Source organism: Orycteropus afer, unplaced genomic scaffold (genome assembly GCF_000298275.1).
Source record: "Orycteropus afer afer isolate SDZICR_OR568_19922 unplaced genomic scaffold, OryAfe1.0 scaffold00138, whole genome shotgun sequence".
Lineage (NCBI taxonomy): Eukaryota > Metazoa > Chordata > Mammalia > Tubulidentata > Orycteropodidae > Orycteropus > Orycteropus afer.
The window spans coordinates 461,571-471,175 of NW_006921725.1; positions in this window are offsets into that span (position 1 = coordinate 461,571).

The window sequence follows — 9,605 nt, forward strand, 5'->3', positions numbered from 1 at the left end:
TTTTTTTTTTTTTTTTTTGGTTTTATACTAAACGGGTTTGGATTTATGTTCATTTTTGTTTTATTATTTTATTTAGTAAATGTTTATTGAGTGGTTGCCTGATGCTAAGTCCTTGGAATACATCAAATAGTGAAAATCAGACTGGAACACTGCTCTTAGAAAAATTATAGCCTAGTAGAGAAGAGAGACATTGAGTAAATACTCTCACAAATTAATTTAAAGGTGAACCATAATATGTACATTGACTGTGAGTGGTATGTGTTTCTCATGGAATATGTAATAGGTGATTTGACTCCATTAGTATATTCATAATAGAATCTATACTATTACTCCTGGGAATAGCTTGACATTTTATGGAAAATGGGTAAAATAACAGAATATTAAAATGGCTCATTATTGTGACAGAGTACTGGCTAGATTTTGTTTAGAATTTTGATTTTCAAGCATGGATTTATTTGCTATTAATATGCATGAAATACCAAATTTTATATAGTATTTCCAAAGCTGATACATATATATTACTGTGAGTATGTTTCAGAATATAATATAGATATTGTATAATCTTATATTATCTATTTAGTTTTGAGGTACATAAGAGGTGTTGCTAGGATTTGTTGTTGTTGTTTTAATTTGTGGACAAGTTGTATTTTTTAAATTTCCCAGATATTGAGTGGAATGCCTGGGTGGTACAAATGGTTAAAATATGCAGCTGCTAACTGAAAGTTTAGAGGGGCAAGTGTAACTAGAGACAGCTCAAAAAAGTCTTAGAGCTCTACTTCCAAAAAATCAGCTCCTGAAAACCCTGTGGAACACAGTTTTACTGTGACATACATGAGAGACCATGAATTGGGATCAACTTGATAGAAACTTGTGTAGATATCAAGTGTATGATATATCCTTTTACTATTGATTATCATTTTACTTTTATTTAGATTTTTCCCATGATTTTCTCCTTTTATGTGAAAATAAAGAATTATTTTTTCCAAGAGAAAAGTCAACAGTAGCTGCTACATAATAAAATATTCTAACGGAAAGTGATGTTCCAGAGTAATAACCTGCTAAAGTATGCCTTGTGTTTTATGATTTAATAAGGCATGGCAGAGTAAATACAGCAGGTCAGAAAATATGGGAAGGAGGCAGACTTACTTATAGTATCTCAGTTCACTGAAGAACGGGACATGCTGCTGGGACAAACTAATCTAGACTGGTTAACACCCTACATACATACTAGCTGTCTTTTTCAATTGATTGAAGTTTTAAATTTTGAACTACAGTGAAGTCAACTAAGTAGCAGAATAAAATATATGAAATTTATAAAAAAAGATAAGCTATAATTTATCTGGGAACATATTTCATATCAGAAAAATTCAGTTGAATAAAGAGGTGAGTTGACCCATGATGTGGTATAAGCTGAAGGAATATTTGCTGCTTTTCAGCATCTAGCATAGCCTTTGCTGTGTTTCAAGGACAAGACTCAGGTTTCAGGGCATGGGGGACTTTTCAGAGTATATGAAGAACACAAAGGAGGCCTGGAGGCACAGTGGTTTCATGCCACGATGCTAATAGAAAAGTTGGAAGTCCAAATTCACCAACTGCTTCACTAGAGAAAGAATGGCCATCTTCCTGATAAAAATTATACTGTTAGAAAGTCTATGGGAACATTCTCTTCTGTCCTATAGCATCCCTATGAGTCAGAATCTACTTAGCAAGGGAACAAAGGACTCTAATCTTGCAAAGACAAGAATTGTTAATATAATACATTGATTGGCCCAGGTGTATAAGACAGGGATTTAAGATCAAAACCAGAATAAAAAAATGTCCAAATTTAGGGGAAATTTATATCTATATCTGTATATACATACACACACACGCATATGCATATTATATATATGTATGATGCCTTAGGCTAGGTTCTCTAGCAAAACAAAATGAGTAAAGCATATTCTAAAACAAAGCAAAAATCAATGTCATCTAATTGATTCTTATAACCACCCTCATTGTGTTTCCAAGACTGTAAATCTTTACAGAAGCAGACTTCCTCATCTTTCTTCCATTAAGTGGCTAGTGGGTTCAGACCACCAACATTTTAGTTAGCAGTTAAATGACTTAACCACTACATCAACAGAACCCCATATATATTCAGAAAGAAACAGATATATTTTCTCAAGGAAATGGCTCAGGAATTTGTAGAGGCTGGCAAGTCCTAAGTCTTTGGGTAATGCATCAAGCTGTTGGCTTTTCCTTACTTACAGAGCTGCAGAGGCTGACAAATCTAAGATAAGCAGGTAAGACAGCAGTCTGCTGCCTCACAGGCTATGAAGGCTAATGAATCCCAAGAACTGGAAGTCAGCTGATGAGAAGACAAATGCAGGATCCAAAGCCAGTGAGTGAACATTACTAGGAAGTCTATATATATTGGACGAAGGCCACACTCCTGATGAAAATCCCCTTACTGATTGCTGATCATATCAGATCACATAATGGGGATGATTATATCATTGCATAACTTTCAGACTACATCATTACATAATTTCAAAATTACATCATCAAATAATTGTCAAACCACTGATAATCATGGCCCTGCCGCCTTGACATGCGATTTTAATCATGACAGTCCACCCCTTTACAACCTGGCACCTATGCACGTCTCCTTAAGTCATACACTATCTAAATAAATATAATTACAACATCATACTTGCACCTAATATGATACAACTAGCCAGTATATAACAAAAACACACTACCCCTATTTATATTTTATGTACTATAAGGGAGGGAAACAAGTAATTACTATGTGTATATAAATTATTTATATATTTATGCACAAATACACATATAATAAAACAAGGAAAAAATACTCATAACAATTTTAGTCCTTATTTTGTAACTTGTTACATGGTGAAAATTGGTATTTAGAACTACCTTCTTCTCCCACTCATTCCATAACCCCTTTATCTTCAGCTGGTCATTGTTCTTTTCCAGGTGGGGTGACACAAACTTTTATTCCTAAAGGGTCTGGACCATTATTCATCATGTCAGAATTTGGTTGCTGTAGTTTTCTATTCACTTTAATCATAGCACATGGTAGTACTAAGAGATGGCCCAAAGGATCTCCTGAATTCCAGACATTCTTTTTCACCTCAATTTTCTAGATCAATCTGAATTCCTCTAGGTAGTCAGGGTTAACAGCACCAGCCCATATGGTAACTCCCTTATTTGCCTGTTGATCCACAAGCATGGGGAAACCAAAGTGGCCAGGTGGTATTCTTAGCATACAGTTAATGGAATGCACATTGTGTCTCCAGGTAGGAGCATGCCTTCCTTTGGAATTAAGATGTCTAGATATACAGAACATAGTGAATGATGTCGCTCCCATCTCCACTGCTCGATTCCTAGAATTATGAATCCTAGCTATCAGAGCAACTGTATCATTTATTGGAAGCTGTTTTAGAGCATGTTCAACCTCCTGAGAACATTACCTCAATTATGCAATGTTGCAAGTGTCCCCACATAGCTAGCACTGTAATTGTGTCTTCAGAAGAACAGTCCATCATTCTAATAAGCCAGCTGCTTCAGGATGATGGGCAACATGGTAAAAACAATGAATTCCATGAGCATTGGCCCCATGCCTTACTTCATTGGCTGTGAATTGAGTCCCTAGATCCATAGCAGTATTGTGTGGGATACTATGACAGTGAATAAGACTTTCTTTGAGTCCACAGATGGTAGTTTTGTAAAAGACATTGTGTACAGGAAAGGAACAGCAGTATCTAGAATAAATGTCTGTCCCAGTAAGTATGACACATTGCCCTTTCCATGATGGAAGTGCTCCAACATAATCAGCCCACCACCAAGTTGCTGGCTGATAATCTTTACGAATGGTGCTATAGCAGATATTCAGTGTTTGTCTCTACTGCTGGTGTATTTGGCATTCTACAGTGGCTGTTTTTGAGCTCATGAAGGACCTCCATCTCTGCTAAACATGTCTACTATGTTCATGAGCCCATTAGGCAATGATGGAATGGAATGTGGAAAGAGGATGACTCATTTCCAAAGAATTCATTATCATACTTTTGAATGTTAAAATCCTCCTCTGACAAGGTCATCTTTGGTGAACAGTCACGTGAGACACAAACATCTTTAATTCCATTCAGACAGGTATATTCACATACCTTTTCTCCATACCTTCTTGTCACCAATTTTCTAATCATGTTCCTTCCAAGCACCTAACCATTGATCCAGATCATTGGCCATAGTCCATGAATAAGTATATATAATCACACTTGGCCATTTCTCCTTCTAAGCAAAGTGAACTAAATGCACTACTCAAAAATATGCTCATTGGGAGGATTTCCTTCACCACTGTTTTTCAGGAAGTTCCCAGAAAGAGGCTGCAATGCTGTTGCTGTCCACTTTTGAGTGTTTCCTGCATGTCACACAGAACCATCTATAAACCAAGTTCAACTTTTCTCTTACTCAGTCAACTGATCATAAGCAGTCCTCATGAGGCCATAAATGTAGACTGAGAGAAGTAAGGTAACGTAACAGGAGTGGAGATCATGGGCATTTGGGCCATTTCCTCACACAACTTACATGTAAGTGCCTTCAGATCCTGCTCTGGCACAATATATACCACTTTCAAGTAATGATGGAGTGTTGCTGTGCACATTTGACTCTGTGAGTCAGGCAACACCAGTTCATGATAGGAAACTCAAACTACATGGTGACTTGATTGCTTATGGTTAAGCATTCAGCCTGCAAAGACCCAATAACAAACCAAAAGTTAATTCTCAAAAGAAGACTATTTTTCTGCAAGGAATGACAGAGTTTTGCTCCAAAATCCTAAGGTCTTCACAGTAATTCACTAACAGGGAACTGCCAAAGACTCCATACAGCATCCATCTGCAATTGACACTTAACCACCATTACATCAGCTGGATCATATGGTCCAAGTGACACAGCAGCTTGCAAAGTAGCTTGAAACTGTTGCACAGAATTCTCTTATTCTGTGCCCCACCCAAAGCTAGCATTTTTTTGAGTCACTTGATAAACAGACCAGAGTAGCACAGACCCCCAGTTGTTGTGTCTCCTTTTTAGTTCTAGGAGGGGGCCAGATCCAATGACTTGTCCTTTACCATAGAAGGAATATCTGAACATATCCCACATCACTGGGTCTCTAGAAATTTAACTGAGATGGAAGGTGTCTGAAGTTTTGTCAGTTAATTTCCCACCCTGTAGCATGCAAAAGTCCAGAGTCATTGATACTTCTGTCTTGCTATGTGGAATCAGCATTTGTGTAATGGACCAGTAGGATGTGTTCTGGAAGGGAAATTTGATCAGGGTTCCTGCTGACTAAATTATGACATAGGGCTCAAGAGTGGATATACTTTAAAGCAGAACAGTGCAAGTATACTGCTGGTTTCACCAGCTGACACCAAACTGCTTCTGGTGATCCTTCAAAACCATGATCAAGAAAAAGGCATTGTCAAGATCAATAGCTGCATAATAGGTACAAGAATATGTATTAATTTGCTCAGGAAATTAAACTATATCTGAAACAGCAGCTGCAATTGGAGTCATCACCTCATTTAGTTTATAAGTCAGACATTCTCCAAGATCCATCTGTGTTCCCCACCCCCATTGGTCAAAGAGGCCAGATGAATGAGGATGTGGTAGGAATCACTAACCTTTCATCCTTCAAGTTCTTAATTACTGCACTAATCTCTTGTTTTGGTTACCTCATGTTGCTCTAAAAGAAAATACCACAATGGGTTACTTTAACAAATAGGAGTTTATTCTCTTAATGTTTTGGAGGCTAGAAATCCAAGTTCAAGGTGCCAGGAGCTAGGAGCTTGGTGAAAGCCCCTGAATCCTGGGTTTCAGCTCTGCCTTTTGCTCCTGGACCACTGAAGCTGGAGGCTTTTGTCACTCAGATAGCTGCTGGCAACTAAGCCTAACAAACCCATAGATGACAAGTAAAAAGGCACAGTCCCAATATTACCAAACCACATGGCAGGTCATTAATTCAAGTCCATCAAGAGTCCCAAGATTGGCAAACAGGGCAGGCTGGTAAATAATGACTTAGCTACATGTAGGATTCAAACATGCCAAAAGCTGCAGACCTTTCTCAATGCTTCTCCTTATATGCTGGAAGCAGACCACATCCCTAAGGCAGCTACTCAGCTGCTCTAATAGATTCCACCAAGTAGTTGCTTACCAATCTAACCATGAGGAATAACTACATCCAGGTGCTCAGTCACTCAAAAGCAGCCCCAGCCAAGTTGACACATAACCTTAATTACCACCACTCTGAAATCTTTTCAGGAATGGAATGTTGCTTTTGGTTTACTATTTTCCGTGTAAGGGAAGATCTAATGGTCTCTATTTGGCTTTTAATAATCCTTACTCCACATGTCAGATTCAATGTGAGTGTTCTGCCAGTTACTGAGAATATCTATTCCAATTATGCATTGTGGGGCTGGGGATATGACTAGAGGATGAATTTGAGGACCCACTGGACCAACTGTGAGATGATCATAAACTAAGACTCCATTACAAATATGACTTCCACACACCACCAACTCTGACTGGTAGGTCACTGGGTCTCCTGGAATTAGTGTCAGTTCAGATTCAGTATCTAGTAATCTCTGAAAAGTCTTTCCCCAATGAATAGTCACTCTTGTCAAAGACTATAGATCCCTTTTGGGGAAATCGGGGAGATAGATGAATAGTATAAATATTTGGCAGTGTAGTGAGGTTCTTCCTCAAGGAAATATGGCCCTACTTTCCTCAAGAGATTGTGGATATGTAAAATGACTCAAGTCTTGGAATTCAGAAGGATCATAGTTCTCTATCCTGTTGATTCAAGTTTGACTGCCATTTCTCTTATATTAGGATTCTTCAATTTGTACAAGCCAAGTATTTAGTAGATTTCCAATCTACTTCACTCCTAAAGACACTATGTCTAAGTAACTTACATCATAAGCTCATACAATTCATATTATTCTGATTATTGCTTTGACGCCACTATCCGTTATGGTAGCCATGCCCACCTCCAACTATGTCAGTTAAATGCTGTCACTTGGCTCCTTCCAGTATCAGCTTCAATCAATCTCATTTTACTTAGGTGTCTTAATTTAGTGAAGGAAATTCCCAGGTCAAATATGAATTACACAAAATAACAACCACAGCACTCTTCAAGGATGCTTGGGCTCCCTTCAAAAATCTGTGCCTCATAATTTTGATAAGAGGTCTTTCCTCTGGGGACTCCATGATTTGGTATTTGGGTCTAAACTGATAAATCTATTCTAACATGTCAACTCCTCAAGATGTTGGATATCTTCTTCTATAGAATACTAAAGTAAGTCTAGCACTTCAACTTGATTTAGTGTAGACAACCAAATAAGTCATGCTTCTGTGAAACAACCAAATAAACTATTAAATCCTTTTCTACCTTCTATAAGTTGAAAGGACCAGGATCCTTTCAAGGGGGACCAGGATGTTTCTAGATAAGGGGAGGAAACCAGGCCCCACCCCCAAGCAGTGGGAAAATGGAGAGAAAAGCCAGTGGGATCAGGACAGAGTGAGGAAGCAGTGGCAGGGATCCAGGTAAAAGGATGGTGGAGAGGTTTCCAACAGCTAAAGGAGACAAACTTGTCTGTCAGCTTGTTGTACTGGTGACATGATGTTGCTAGGATTGAGGCTGTGCCACCGGTATTTCAAATACCAGAAGGGTTGTTCATGGTACACAGGTTTTAGTGCAGATTGCACACTGAGACAGACTAGGAAGAAGGAAGAGGCCATGTACTTCTCCAAAAAGTATCCAGGGAAAACCTTACAAATAGCAAAGAAACGCTGTTTGATACATTCCTGGGCAACTTCATGAATAGCCTGGAAACATTGTCCAATACAGTGCAGGTGGATGAGCCACTTAGTTCAGAAGACACTCAAAACATGACTGGGAAAGAGCTGCGTCATCAAAGTAGAACCTACCTTAATGATATGGATAAAATAAAGCTTTTGAGACCTCCATACACTGACGTGGCATGACTCAATTTGAGGAGAAACAGCTGCAAGCATCCATTAATAATCAGAACATGGAATGTATGAAACATAAATCTAGAAAAATTGGAAGCTGTCAAAAATGAAGTGGAATGCATAAAGATTGGTATCCTAGGCATTAGTGAGCTGAAGTGGACTGGTTTTGGCCATTTTGAATCAGACAACCATATGATCTACTATGCTGAGAATGACAGTTTGAAGAGGAATGGCATGGCATTCCTCATCATAAAAGATGTTTGAAGATCTATCCTGAAGTACAATGCTGTCAGTGATAGGATAATATCCATATGCCTACAAGGAAGACCAATTATTACTACTTTTATTCAAATTTACTCACAAGCCACCAAAGCAAAAGATGAGGAAATTAAACATTTACATCAGCTTCTGCAGTCTGACATTGACTGAACTTGCAATCAAGATGTGTTAATTATTACAGGTGACTGGAATGCAAAAGTTGGAAACAAAGAAGAATCATCAGTCATTGGAAAATTTGACTTTGTTAACAGAAATAATGCTGGAAATTGAGTGATAGCATTTTGAAAGACCAACAGCTTATTAATTAAAAATACCTTTTTTTCAACAACACAAATGGTGGCTATTCATGTGGACTCCACTAGATGGAACACACAGGAATCAAACTGACTACATCTGTGGCAAGAGGCAATGGAAAAGGTCAATATTTTCTACCAAAACAAGGCCAGGAGCTGATTGTGGAACAGACCATCAACTGCACATATGCAAGTTCAACGTGAAGTTGAAGACAATTAAAACAAGTCCACAAGAGCCAAAATATGGTCTTGAATATAACCTTCCTGAATTTAGAGACCATCTAAAGAGTAGATTTGTTGCATTAAATACCAGTGACAGAAAACCAGAAGAATTGTGGGATGACATGAAGAACATTATCCATGAAAAAGGCAAGAGATCATTAAAAAGACTAGAAAGGAAGAAAATACCAAAATGGACGACAAAAGAGACACTGAATCTTGCCCTTGAGTGGAGAGTAGCAAAAGTGAATGGAAGAAATGAAAAGAGCTGCACAGAAGATTTCAAAGAGCAGCTTGAGAGACAAAGCCAATTAGTATAATGAAATGTGCAAAGATTTGGAGTTAGGAAACCAAAAGGGAGTAACACTCTCAGCATTTCTCAAACTAAAAGAATTGAGGAAAAAATTTAAGCTTTGAATTGCAATATTGAAAGATTCTATGGGCAAAATATTGAATGATGCAGGAAACATCAAAAGAAGATGGAAGGAATATACAGAGACACTGTACCAAAAAAAACTGGTCAATCTTTATCCATTTCAGGAAGTGCCATATGATCAAGAACCAATGGTATTGAAGGAAGAAGTCAAAGATGCACTGATGGAATGGGCAAAGAACAAGGCTCTGGGAACTGATGGAATACCAATTGAGATGTTTCAACAAAAAGATACCTGACAGTAGGCACTCATTTGGCTATGCCAAGAGATTTGGAAGACAGCTACCTGGCCAACTGACTGGAAGAGATCCATATTTGTACCCATTCCAAAGAAAGGTGATCCT